The following is a 15,032-nucleotide window of genomic DNA, read 5'->3' on the forward strand; positions in this document are numbered from 1 at the left end:
CTAATGAAAATTTTTTAAGTCTAATTGAAATGATTGTAAAATTTGAGCCAATTATGCAAGAACATATTCATTGAATTAAAGATGATGAAATTCACAACCATTACTTTGGACATAATATATAAAATAAGTTGATAAATTTATTAGTAGGTGAAATAAAAAAAAATTATAAAAAGAAAATTAGGGATTCAAAATAATACTCAATCATACTTGACCCTACTCTAGATATAAGTCATCAAAAGCAAATGCCTTTTATATTACGGTATGTGGATACTTGACCATATCCCTGATGATCCAAGGAAAGAAAAGAAAGTATTGGAGAATCTACAACCTTCCAAAAACGTGGAAAATTTGTCAATAGAGAACTATGGTGGTACACAATTCCCAAGTTGGGTATTTGATAATTCATTATCAAATTTGGTGTTCTTAAGGCTGGAAGACTGTAAATATTGTTTGTGTTTACCTCCCCTTGGACTATTGTCATCTCTGAAGACCCTTGAGATTATTGGATTTGATGGAATAGTGAGCATTGGTGCTGAATTTTATGGGAATAGCTCTTCTTCGTTTACATATTTGGAAAGATTGACATTTTCAAAGATGAAGGAATTGGAAGAAGGTGAACGTAAGACTGCTTCTTTTCCACATCTTGAAACTCTCGATGTGTATCAATGTCCCAAGCTAAAAGGTCTGCCAGATCAACTTGTTAATGTAAAGTATCTTAATATATATGGCAGCATGAAAGCATCGTGCCTTGAAAGGTGTGAGCATAATGTATCTCATAATTCACTTGAAGACTTGAACTTTTGTGCTTTTCCAATTATAAATATTCCAATGAGTCGTAGCTTTGATCTGCTTGAACAAATTGATATCTTTGGCGGTTCTGATTCTCTAACAACCTTTCCACTAGATTTCTTCCCAAACCTTAAGGCTCTTTTCTTGGTTGGTTGTCGTAACCTACAAATTATTTCACAGAAGCACGCTCATAATCGATTCGATCACCTGTCAATTGATGATTGCTATCGATTTGACTCATTTCCTAGTGAAGGGCTATCTGCTCCGCGGCTACAGGCTATTGAAATTCATGGAGCGGATAATTTGAAGTTATTGCCAAAACGAATGCAAATCTTGCTTCCGTCTCTTAGCGTGTTCGTTTCAAAAGATTTATGAAATCCACTGATTTGGAGAGACGTATAGTGATTTAATTTCATGTTCTAATGAGATCATTTGAATATCAATGCAAAGATGGATTTGCGAGATATTACAAAAATTTCATACCCTCCAACTGCGATAATTTACAGAAATTTTTATGTATTTTACCTTTATATCCTTAATTCTATAACAACAAAAACTGGATCACACTGATTCATAATCGAGCAAAAAAATAATCAAAACTAATAATTCGTGATAATAAAATCACTGATGCCACAGTACATTTTATAAATATATATAATAATTATTAATAATATATAAACAAAATAATTATAATTATTAACAATAATTAAAATATTATTAAATATATATTATTAATAATTATTATATTAATTGTTAAATATATATATATATATATATATATATTACATATGATTTATTATTATAATTTATTATATATATATATATATATATATATATAATAAATTATAATAATAAATATTCATATATATATAATTAATAATAATTAATAATAATTATTAATAATATATAATAATAATTAATAATTAAAAATATAATAATTAATATATAAAAATTTAGTAAATAGTAATTAGTAATATATAAAATGAGTATTATTATTAATTAAAAAAAGTATATAGTAATTAATAATAATTATAATATTGTTAAAAATTAATAATATATGTAATTATTATTATTAATTTGTGTATATATATAAATATAATTAAAAAATTCTTAAATTTTTACTTTTTAATTTATTAGGTTGTAATTTTATTACATTTTTATGGTAAATTTAAAATTTTATCTATTACAATTTTTTTAATTTATCATATCAATCAAATCATTCACTAACTTTCATAAAATTTATTTTCAAATTCATTCGCATTGCTCTCTAAATTTACTCAAAAAAACACACATATTCATCCCTTTAAATTCACACAAATCCATCTTCACACTCTCTCTCAAATCTATCTCTCTAACCGAACACGGCCTTGTAAGGCCCAATTTTATTTTTTGTCCTAATGTTTAAGGGTTGGCCTTAATCTGTTGGGCCTAAGGGCTGGCCCATAGGGTGCTAAGGACCCTAAAGCTACTAGGGTTTCTCATTCAGCCTCATTCTTGCAAACAGAACCTAAAATGTTGCCCCTCTTTCTTTCAGAATGCTCTGCCAGGGTTTAACTCCGATCTTGGTCAAGATTGCTCGAGCTCAGTTTTGCTTTTCTGCTCCATGTAACTGATTCTCAAGCTCGCACATGTACTCCCTAAAGCTTATTTTCGTATTCTTCCATTTAGGGTTCCATAGTAACTCTGTTCTTTTATTGCCCCGCTGGTCTTCCAGTTTCTAAGACTGTTTATCGAACTGTTGCACTCCGTGGTTGGTTTCGAAGTCTTGTATAAGCCCTTTCCAGGTAAGGGAAGCTAAAGCTTTATTGTTTTTAAGTTGTAGATGCATGTCTAGTTGATTTTATGTACTGAATGGTTGAGATGCGTTATTGGTTGTGTGAAAATGCGTCAATTGCACCGCTATAATGATGTGGATCTATTTCTGCACGGGAGAGAGTGGTGAGCTCTGCTGAACTCGCTCAAGCAAGCGGGTTGGTCGCTCAAAACGAAAGGTCTCACTTAAGCGAAGAGCTCTCGCCTGAGCGAGAGCAGCAGCAGCTCACTCCCATATCTGTTTCAAGGGCTCGCCTAAGCGAAGGCCACTCGCTTGAGTGAGAGTAGTCTCGCCTGAGCAAGTTGGGCTAGCTTGAGCGAGACCTCGACGTGCTCCCTGTTGCAGTCTCGCCCAGGCGAGAGCAAGTAGCTTGAGCGAGGGGTTCCTCTCGCCTGAGCGAGGACTCTTTAGCTTGAGCGAGATTTGGCATTTCTAAGTGTATATATATGTATGCCTCACATGATTGGTTGATGTGTGCTTAAAATAGTTCAAACCACGATGCTATATGTACTGTATATGTTATGTAGGGGCTAGAAGTTGATGTGTTTAGCATGGGCTTGGTGTGATATATGCTTGATTAGTTTGGCAAATATATAAATATATATTGGCATGAGATTGATGTATATGAGAACTCTATGAGTGGTTGGTGAAACATGGGTAATGTGCAGGTAGGACGTAATCCCATGACCTCCATAGGGAGTGTTCATGGTGGTGCCTCATCTAATGGACGTAATCCCGTGGACCCTCCTGGAGGGGTGGAGTTCATGGTGGTTGTAAGATCCGCAGAAATTAATTAATTAAATAAATAATTAATTAATAAATGCGGGTGAGATGTGCATTTATGACATTAATTTCTGTTATATGTGACGTGGAAAAGTACTAGCTCATGTGGTTGAGAGTACTTTGATTGTGTAAGAGGACTTGGGTTTGAGTCCTATGTATGCCAATTATGTATATTTTGTTATTAATGTTTTAATAATATGTTGGGCCACACTCAGTATGAGATAATGCTTGAATTGTATGTGTTAGCAAGAAACATGGGTTGGCCTGATGGTTTAGAGTTGATTTAACTTTGGCATGGTGTAGGTTCGAACTTGGGTGGACTCAAATTTAACTTTCTTTTTGCTAAAAGGTTGTGTGGCTGAATATGAATAGATGAGAAAGACCTTAGCAGAAGGGTGTAGCTAAAAGGGGCTGAAAAACCATTAAGTGATGGGCCTTGAATAGAAATAAAAGTTAATTCCCGTTTTTTTTATTAACCAATTAGTAAGACCTATAAAAGGCAAAATTTGATAGGAGAATAGGTTTTTGGAAGATGTTTCTGAAAGCTTTAGAGGGAGGACGAAAATTTGGAGTGAAAGGAGAGTTGGGAGTGAAGTATTGAGGGTAATTGAAGTGGTGATTAAGGCAAGCCTTGGTGATCAAAGGAAATTCCCCAATTTCAGAAGTTAAGCAAGGGATTTTTCAGGTTAGGGGAGCTGAACCCGAATCTTAACTGTACTGCACTATTTTGTTTGATTGGTGATGAATTGTGGCCCTAAAATTCGTGCTATACTTGGGGGAATTCGGGGTTGTGGTTTTGGGGACTGTTGCATTAGGATTGGACCTAATAGTTTGCATATAATGGGATGGTATGTGGTGTATTCTGGGATATTGCAAAGTTGGGTGATTGCGGACTATTTTCGTGTCCAAATAATGCTTATGTGCCTATCTAAATTGTGCTTAAAGAATTGGTGTTGTTGAGATGTATTCTGGGTCACTAGTGCAGTGGGTGTGTGCGTGAATCAGTGTCAAAACCTGCAATTCTCGCTCAAGCGAGTCAGGCCCACCTAGGCGAGATATGTAGGGACGTGTATCCTCTGTCTGCTCATGACCATCGCTCGGGCGGAGAGTTTTGGAGTTTGGGCGAGGGCTCATCTCGCTTAGGCGAGTGAGACTCGCCTAAGCAAGAAATCATGTGCATTTGTGTGGTTTGCTTGAACAACGTTGTCTTGAGCGGGAGTACGTCTCGCCCAGGCGAGACCCTCTCGCCTAAACGAGATCGCGAGGGAAGGTCTGTGGTGTTGAGGGACTCGTCGCCTAGACGAGGCACTTTTATTCTGGGCGAATGAGAGTCTCGCCCAAGCGAGCATGAGCTCGCTTAAGTGAGAATATGTAGGCTGTAGTGGTTCTGGATGCTTGCACAAGTTGGGGGTCTAGTCATGAGAGGTGGGCTGTAATGGTTAAACAAAAGTTCTAATTTAAGCAAGTAAGGGCGAAGAGGTACGTTTAAGGAAGATGTACCTGCTGTGTTTATAAGTCGAGATGAAACTTGTGAGAGGTGTTCTACGTGGCTTTTAAAATATCTTCTTGGTGGGCTTGTTGGTGTTCCATGGGTTGTGGCCCGGAACATATCTTTGAGTTGTGGCTCGGGATAAGGGTTAAGCACGTGGCATTCTATGGGTTGTGGCCTGGAATGACTTCCCTCGAGTTATAGCTCGGGATAGCGGATGAACACGAGGAACTTTGAGTTATGGCTCGGGTTGGCGAGTGTGCCAGTGTGAGTGTGCTGGCTGTGGCCAGTACGGATGGGTCCAATGGATTGCCCTCCTCAGTGGTCGTTGACGAGTTTGGTAGTCTTGGAACGTTACGGACTATGTTCGTATTTGGGAACTCCACCTGGCGTTACGGTGTGTGATCCGTAGCATGATTTCCGCACGTGCTCTATCGGTTGTGGCTAGTAGGTGTGGCAGCAAGGCACCTTGAGATGCTTACTAGAAGAGGTAGAACACTGCTAACATAGTTGTGGCCATGTGAAAGAAATGGGACGAGGTTGCTTGATGTACTTAATATACATGGTGGTGGCCATGTGGAGGGAAGGTAACGAGTCTTCCACTAGGTGCATCTGTGTACATGGTGGTGGCCATGTGATGGAAATGGAGTAAGGTTCTGTGGGAAAAGTAAGGATATTCTATATGTTTATGTGTCGCAACCAGAATCGCGACGAGAAGGCGAATCAAAAAAGAAACGGGTTTAAAAAAGATTTAGGAGTCGCCACCATAGTTATTCTGGAAAACTATGGAAAACCATAAAGATAAGACAAGTCTGCGAAAAACCATATTTTGGATTCGGGAGTCGGTTACACGTAGGGAAGGTGTTAGCACCCTATCTCGCCCGCCCAAGGGCGGTACCTTTAATTAAAAAATGCAAAGTTGATGTGGTTTTCAAAATATTAACTTTTCCCAAAAAATAATAAGACAAAAAAAAACTAAAAAGAAACAAAAATAATTTTTTTGTTTTTTGGGCCCGACAAAGATTGACCTTGGTCCTACGTATTCTCATTAAAAATGAGAAATCAGGGTTACGTAATTCTTAAAAGATATCTTGTTTAAAAACGTTGATGTTTTTGTATTTTGAAATTTTATATATTTTTTGGTGTTTTTGAATTATTTGAAAACATGTGTCATACGATGCGAGCGATCGGGCAGACACTAAAAGGAAAAGAAAATTATTTTAGTATTTTTTTAAATTATTTGGAAGAAAGTGTCACACGATGCGGGCGGTCGGACAGACACAATAAAAATGAAAGAGAACCATTTTTTGATTTTTTCTATATTTTAATTTTTATAATGTTCAAATATAATTGTTTTCTTTTTTTAAATAAAATAAATAAAAATAAATAAATAAATAAGTAAATTTATAAAAGGATGAAAATATTTAAGATGGATAAAAGTGGAAAACAAAAAAGTAAGGGTGCACGAGTAATTGGTGGGGTGCACAAAGCAAATACAACAACAAACCCAAAAATACAAAGGCATGGGGTGCAGGAATATCACATGTAAGAGGTGCGTGAAGTAACAGGTGGGGTGCGTGCAGTAAATAAAGGAATGTGTTAAGGAAACGCAAAACAGAGGTGTAAGAATTAAAAACGGGGGTACACGAAGGAGTTCCTAAAGCAAAGAGGGTGTAAAAAAACAATTAATACAATCCAAATAGGGGGTGCAGAACGTAAACAGTATTCTAGCCCAAAACGAAATAATGGTAGGTGCAAGGTGAAACTATGGGGGTGCAAGGCGAAAAAACAAAAAAAAATCGTGGCAAGTGAAACCAATTGACCTAAACCCTAGCTGCTGAAAAAAAAAACAAGAGGCAAGTCACCTCCCTCTCTCCCTCTTGCGCCTGGAACCAAAACCATGACCAATCATCATCAACACCTCACTTACTCCGGCAGGCCAGGGACGCCGGCGACGACGCCGACCACCATCAACGACCACCTTCACCGTTGCATCACCACACCACCGCGGCGCCTATTGACGCCGGAGACGTCGCCCTCGTTCCCGGCGGCTCAACGACTCCCTTTCGCGCACGCATCCAACCCGAGATATCGTCTCCCCGCTGCAACCACCCAAAGACGGCGACAGCGACGCCACCACAGACCTTAACGAGAGCCCAGGATACGCGACCTTCACTCTCCCTCCTCCCAAGCACGACTCGAACGGCCGCTGCTCCGACGCCCAAAGCCACTGCCGACAATGCTCAGCTCACCGCGACCCAGACCGCCGTCGCAGCGCCGCTGTTGGGAACTAGGAACACCGCTGGAGATTCTAGTCCAGTTCCCTTCTCGCGTCAACGCGGCTCAACCCTAGCACCAGTTTGCACACGAGTCCTCTACGAGAAACCCTGACTCGCCGCCGGCGACTGCTTCAATTCGTTTTTTTTTTATCTCTTTGTTCCGATTGGATGTGGCTGTTTGGCACTGGAATTGGGGGTCTGTTCTTTGATTTTGCGCAGGTGAATGATAAAGATGAGAAAAAGATTAATTGATGGTGGAAGAGTGCGTGACGGTGATGGTGATTTTGGGAAGGATTGTTGTTTGTGTTGAGTGCGGCGGGAAGGTGGTGATAATTGGAGGACAGTGAATCTGTTTTTTTATTCTGGTTTTTTATGCAGGTGAATGTGAAAATGATGATGGAGGCTGATGGTTGGAATTTGAATGAAGGTGCTGGAGTTTGGAAAATGAATTAAGTGTGTATGGGGATTTTGTTTGGTGGAGGTGAGGGCGTGATGTTGATGATGGCGAGAGAGATGAATGTTGTTATGTGCAGTTTGTGGTTATGTGCAGGTTGTAGGAGAATGAAAATGTGTAGAATGGGGTCGTAGTCAATGTTAGGGTGTTGGGTATGCAGAGTATTGAAGAAGGAAGTGAAAGTGTTAGTGTAGGGGTTGGCTCTGACGACAAAGTGAAGCGTGAGTTGAATGGAGGACGGGTTTAGTGTATGTCTCGTTTTCAACCATTAATGCAACAACGGTCTCCACACATAAACATATTGGAATCGTGAACCAGTAACAGATCAAATACAACCAATCCAACACACAACTAACAACTAATCAAGTTGACACATAAGTATTGAAGGTACAAACGATGCTTACTTCTCGGAAGCTCCTGGTGGTGGTCTTGGTCTGTTCGTTCAAGATGCAAGTGTACCTCTTGTACATCCTCAATGCCTATGACAGTTCCTTTCTTCTCGCCCTCCTCTGTTCTGTTCTTCTTCTTTTTATCTCTCATTTTTGTTCTCTTTTTGTGCTCTCACCGTGTGTGCTTTTCTGATACTTGGAAGTTGCGTGTGTAGGTGGAGGAGAGTAGACTTTGGGTTGTTGTTCAGTGTGAGTAAGTGTTGGGCCTCCCAGGACAGATAAAGGAAACGTGTTATAGGAGAGAAAAAATCCTTGTTGGCGGTTGCGTGTTGATCATTGAGGAAACCACAAGAACGACAACTTTTTGATTAAAACAGAGGAGATGTATGAAGATTAATGCATGGAACCGAGGGTTAATGCATGAAATCTACGTGGAGAAGCGACAATGTAAGAGAGAGTTGCAGCGGGTAGGTTGTGCTGGTGCAGAGAAAAAAAGAAGCCTTTTTTGCATGTCTAGAAAATAAGTTGAGAGAGAAAACATGGGACCCGTGGCAATGTGGTAACGTGTGATTGGAAGAATCTTAGAGTGCAAAGAGAATAAAGGTGGGTGTAAAAAATAAGATGATATGAACATGATAGAAACTTGTTACACTTTTAACAGAATGAAAACAAGGTAAAAATAAAGAAAAAGAATGCTGCAGGTACATAAAAATGAATTAGGTTGTTACGAAAATGAAAATGGATATGCATAAAAAAATGGAAAACGACTAAATAAAAAAGAACAAGATAAAAAGCAAATATGAAATAAAAGTGCAGTAAAACATATTAAACTCAAAGAACATAAAATAAAACAACAAAATAAAAACGAAACTAAATAAAGAGAAAGAATAAAATAAAATAAAATAAGACAAAATAAAATAAAATAAAAAGGTTAAAATGGATATAAAAATAATATAAGATAATAACAATAATAACATTAATAAAATAAAATAAAGTGAAATAAAAGCCATAAAATAAAAACAAAACGAACAAAACAAAAACAAGATGAAAATAAAGTTGAAATAAGATAAAAAGTAAAAAAAGAAATATATATTTATGCTCAATTAAATATTCATTTTTTGTATTATTTTTTTACTTTCTTCCTAATTATTATTTAGGTCAAAATTTATTTTTTTTATTTTTTACCCGGACGAAATTGGGTGTTAACATTATGGTCATGCAATATACACAAATAGTTGGTGCTATTGTTGCATTATTTGTATTGGTTATACATGTATATGTATGTTTGATATATTTTTGTGTGTTTTAATTGTTAGCTCACCCTATCTGCTTGTGTTTGGCGATAATCGTGTACGCGGTACACGTGAGCTGGTAATGATGCAGGTGGAGCTGGTGAGGTTTAGCTGCGGAGAGGGGATGATTATGGGAACTTTTATGTTTATGTCTTTGTTATTCCATTTTGAAAATCTGATGTAAAGGCTCATGGCCTACTTGACTAAACTCACCATTTTGTATTTGTGGACTTACTGGTAACTTAATGAACTTTTACATTTCCCGTGGTTTGGGGAAACGAGATATTATTATTAAATGAGATTTAATAAATGATGCTGACGTATTTAATTCTAATTTTTTTAATTCGTAATATCCGGGTGGGATGTTACAGTGGTGCCTCATCTAATGGACTTAATTCCATGAACCTCGAGGTAAGAGTTCATGGTGGTGCCTCAGCGGCAAGACATAATTCCACGAGGGTAACGTGGTGGTGCCTCAAGGCCAAGATGTAATTTCACGAAGGCCACGTGGTGGTGCCTCATGTAAGGATATAATTCCACGAAGGCCTCGTGGTGATGCCTCACTGCTAGGACATAATTCCACTGTCGCCTGGTGGTGCCTCATTATGCGTATCCGGATAGTCGAGTCTTGGGGTCTTAAATGATTTGGTAATCCATGTGTGAATGTCTGTTATTTATGTTTGATCCTGAAACTGCATGTTGACTGTGATGATATAAGATTCCTTTACACTAGCTTACCCTTTTGCTTGCTTGTATGTTGTGTGTGGCTTTCTCTATTGCGATGATCATCAATTTTATTGATGTGAGTAGACGTGAGAATCCCTGACATTGGTAATGATAGTAGAGACGCTGCAGCTTGAGGGTTGGACGGGTTTTGGGCTCACTATGGAGCCTACAACTGAAGAAGACCTAATAGTTTATGATTCTCTTTTTTTGGACAAGACCTTGTACTACCTTTAGAACTATTTCACTTTGTTTTAGGCAGTCTGGTGCCTCTTCTCTTTTATTATGGATATGTTTGGTGTACTGTGTACCTTCATATCCCAAACTCCATACTCTCTGATTATTCATGTATGCGACGCTTTATTAAATTGGTTTTATCTATTTAATTGGGACGTTACAAGCCTTATCTCAAATCTATCTCTTCAACTGAACACAGACTTAGTGAACTACGAATAATTAATTGTCCAAAAGTGGAGATGTTCCCAGTTGGAGGTTTGCCACCAAATGTAAAACCGGTGTCTCTTTCAAGTTTCAAACTTATGGCCTCCCTAAAAGAGACCTTGGGTACCAACATATGTCTTGTAAGCTTGTCTATTAAAAAGATGGATGTGGAGTTTTTTTTTCCCGATGAAGTTTTGCTACCACACTCTATCACTTTTATAAAAATCTTTGATTGCCCAAATCTTAAAATGATGGAGTACAAGGGTCTCTGCCACCTCTCCTCTTTCACACTTCATCACTGTCCCAACCTCCAATGCTTACCAGAGGATGGTCTCCCCAAATCGATCTCCTCTATTAAAATCTGGAATTGTCCATTGTTGGAACAATGTTGTTAGAATCCCGAAGGCCAAGACTGGAACAAGATTGCTCACATTGAAGACCTAAGTGTTGGCTCAAAAGTTTAAAATTAGATGTGCAATAATTCTCGTTTGTCTGCCTCTTCAACAGGTGTTGATACTCCACATTATCTCTCTACCTTTTCAATTACAATCTTGTTAGGCGAAAATATTTGACTATGTAAATGGAATTTACATTGTTGTGCTAATACATTCATCATTTTGTCTAATGATTTCTTTTGTTAGTTGTTGATTGTTAATTTTTAAACTAATGATTTAATTGGAAGCCGACATCTGCTGCTAATCGTATTTATCTTTGTACAACATTCCTATCTGAATCTGAAGGGAGTAGAAGACTAGGGATGGCAACGGGGCGGGGCGGGTACGGGTATCATGATCCCATCCCCATCCCCATAATAAAAATTCATCCTCATCCCCATCCCCAAACCCAACGGGTATACAACTTTTGACCCATCCCCATCCCCACCGGGTAACGGGTATTTTCTTATACCCATACCCATACCCATTTTTTTATTGTTCCATATATCAATTAAATATTTTTTATAAAAAAAATTTAAAAATCACACCAACGGAATCATGATACTATCAAAATATTCAATATTAAAATAACATACTCTTTTTGATTTTCATGATGTCAAATATTAAGAAAAATATTATAATAGTATAAATCTCAAATTAAAGTATCAAATAACAACTAAATAAAATTCAAATAATTATATAAAAGCTAAAAAATTACACATTACTAAAATTTTATAATAACCAAAATATTTATTAATTTTACAAATGATCAGTGGTTTCATTTGCATTCGATCCACCTACACATAGAAAAAAAATGAAAAATTAGATATGATATAATAATTGAAATTGAAAATTTTAATTACTAGAATATAATGTACCTTCTTCATCAGATTCATTTTCACTCATGAGAACATCTTTTCCTTTTAATTTTTTAACACCTACAAACACCAAATGTAGAATATTAGATGAGAATTCACAAAAAATACTAACAAAAAATATTAATAAATTTGAGTAACTTACCTAGATGGTTTGAGTTCCATATCCAACTTCATGTACACATCAAAGCCTCTATAGTAATATGATGAAGTCGACTACGGTGAGAAGTTAATATCTGACCACCAGTACTAAAAGCAGATTCAGAAGCTACAGTTGTTATTGGAATAGCTAAAACATCCCTTGCAATTGCTTGAAGGGTTGGAAACTTTAACCCATTTGTTTTCCACCATGATAGGATATCAAATTCTTGTGTAACCGGTAAATTATCTTCTTCCAAGTAATAATCCAACTCTGTTTTCATAACTGTAGTTCTAGATTTTTTCTTTTTTGCCATAAACTCTAAAAATTCATTCGCATCATTATCAACATCCTTTCCCAACTCCAATGATGTAGCTCTATAAGAAGAAGTTTCATTCTTTTTTTATTGATATTCCAAAACCAAATCATAGCACATTTGACGAATCCTACTAAGTTTCAGATCAAAATCATTACCATACAATTTATAAAAATAATATTCTAACATGTCCATCTTGTACCTTGGATCTAAAACTGAAGCAATTGCCAATATGTTATATAACAAAAAACAAAGAGAATGAGAAATATGTTATATATATATATATATATTTATAGATATATATTTATTTTAAGTATATATTATATTATATTATATAATAATATAAATATAATAATATATATTATATTATTATGTATATATATTATATGTATATACGTAGATATTTTATGCTTTTATATATATATATATATATATATATATTTCTTTTAAATTTTTATAAATTTGTAATGTTATAAATTTGTTTATAAAAGATCTCACTAGTTAAATGATTAATTTGTTTTATACGTATATATTATATATATTATATTATATTATTATGTATATATATTATATGTATATTATATTATATTATATTATATTATATTATATTATATTATATTACATGTATATGTGTAAATATATATATATATATATATATAAAAGTATATTTTATTTATATGTATATATACTATATTATATTATATTATATTATATTATATTATATTATATTATATTTTATGTGTAAATATATTATTTATTTATATATATTTTTTAGATTATTTAATAAATTATAAATAGTTTAGTAATTTAAGCGGGGACGGGTATTTGGGCGGGTATATATATATCCCCATCCCTAGTTGAAAATTTCGGGTATTACCCATACCCATACCCATACCCAGTCAAAGCGGGGATTCCCCGTCAAAACGGGGACGGGTTCGGGTGATACCCACGGGCACGGGTTTATTTGCCATCTCTACAGAAGACACCTTTATCGGCTGACCCTTGACTTGATTCTAAGCTGGACACTGAACAGAGTAAGTAGTTGTTCAGGGACATTCTTCTTGAAACAAATACAATTGTGAAAATGCAAGTACTTTTATACTTCCTTTTAGAGTAAGTAGTTGTTCAGGGACATTCTTCTTGAAACAAATACAATTGTGAAAATGCAAGTACTTTTATACTTCCTTTTCTTGGGACTTGAACATGTATCTATTCTCATCTTGTTGAATTTAAATTCTCTATTGATTTTTTTTGTGTTATTTGTCTGTTATACTTTTAAAATACACTGATAATGACTGATATCTCAAAAAATAATGTGTTTTTAATACTTAATAGAGAACAGAAAAAAAAAAATAAACAGAAAAACTGGACTTAGTTTTGGGAATTGGCATTAAAACAGTGGACATTACAATAATAGCTTTCACTACTTACGTTACAATTTTCTTCCCCAACTTTCCATTTATTTACTAAATTTGCAGGGGCAGGATTTTATGTAGTTGTCAGAAAACATGTAAAGTTTGTGTAATTGTTGAACTGTAAAACGTGTACGTGTTTGTTATTGGAAAGGATAATGATACTTAGATATTTTACAATTTTAGATAAATGATCTCTACATAAATATCTAGATTCCCCCTTTAATGTGATACACATGACAGTATAAAACAAAACCATTGTCTCCTCATCTAGTTTCTGCCCTGCATGGATTTTACTTGCTATCAGAAGAATAAAAATGTTGTCTTGTGTGAATATTCAAAGCAAAGGACGCTTATATACTTATTGGAGGAATCATAAATGTAAATAAATAGAAGGCAAAACCATTTTTCCACAATATGCCACATGATTGTTGTTAAGTTTTGGAAATATGACACAGCCAACGCCCTTTAGAGGTTTTGATTTTATTATATGATATTTTGTAGTTATATTTTGGTTATCATCTCTTCTCATATCATGTTTATTATAAAGGATTATTGCAAGAAATTTAAAATAAAATAAGGAGAGAAAAATTTGCTAGTGTATATATCACATCAACTAAAACCTTTGATGAGACACAAGATGAAGTGAAGAAGTTAGACTAATTGCATAACTAGTCTATTGATGGTTTTCTTATTTTAGAATAATCTTTCTTGTTTTACACGATGGAGAATGAAAAATTTTGATGGAACAGAGTCATCACATATAGAAAACATTATCATATGACATCTAAGTTTAAGAATGACGAGGAAATTAAAAGAATCATTCTACCATAATCTCAATCATTATTTCTAAATTTATAATAGTTTTATTTGAATCACAAAAATAATATATTTTTTTTCAATCAAACTACCTTTATGAGGAAAACAGAAAAATAAGAGGAAACTAACCTAAGCTACCATATTTTTTTTTTGTCTAGGAAATTAAAAGATCATAAGGTTAAAGTGGAGTTGGAGCCATGAGTTGGTGTTTCGCATTGGGTATAAATAAACATGTTAGGAGAAAAGACTCATAAACCAATAAACCAATGTCTATGGCTATGCATCGAATGTGTCTTGATTTATTGGAGTTTTACATGATTTGTAACTGTAACGTCCCATTTAATTAATACACGTAATTAAAGAAACGTCACACAATTATAATATAACGAGGCAGTCTTAGAGTTTAAGTATAACACCATACAGACCAAGGCATACCGCGATGCCACCAAAAGAAAAAAGAGGAAACATATTAAACAATTTACTAGGTTTACAAGAGAAATATAAAGGCAGACAAGTACATGGGCCGTAGCCCCAAAGATAGCCCAAGAAGAACAGAAAGTCCAGCCCGAAGAGGCTAAGCAGCAG

Source organism: Vigna unguiculata, chromosome 4, assembly GCF_004118075.2.
Source record: "Vigna unguiculata cultivar IT97K-499-35 chromosome 4, ASM411807v1, whole genome shotgun sequence".
Lineage (NCBI taxonomy): Eukaryota > Viridiplantae > Streptophyta > Magnoliopsida > Fabales > Fabaceae > Vigna > Vigna unguiculata.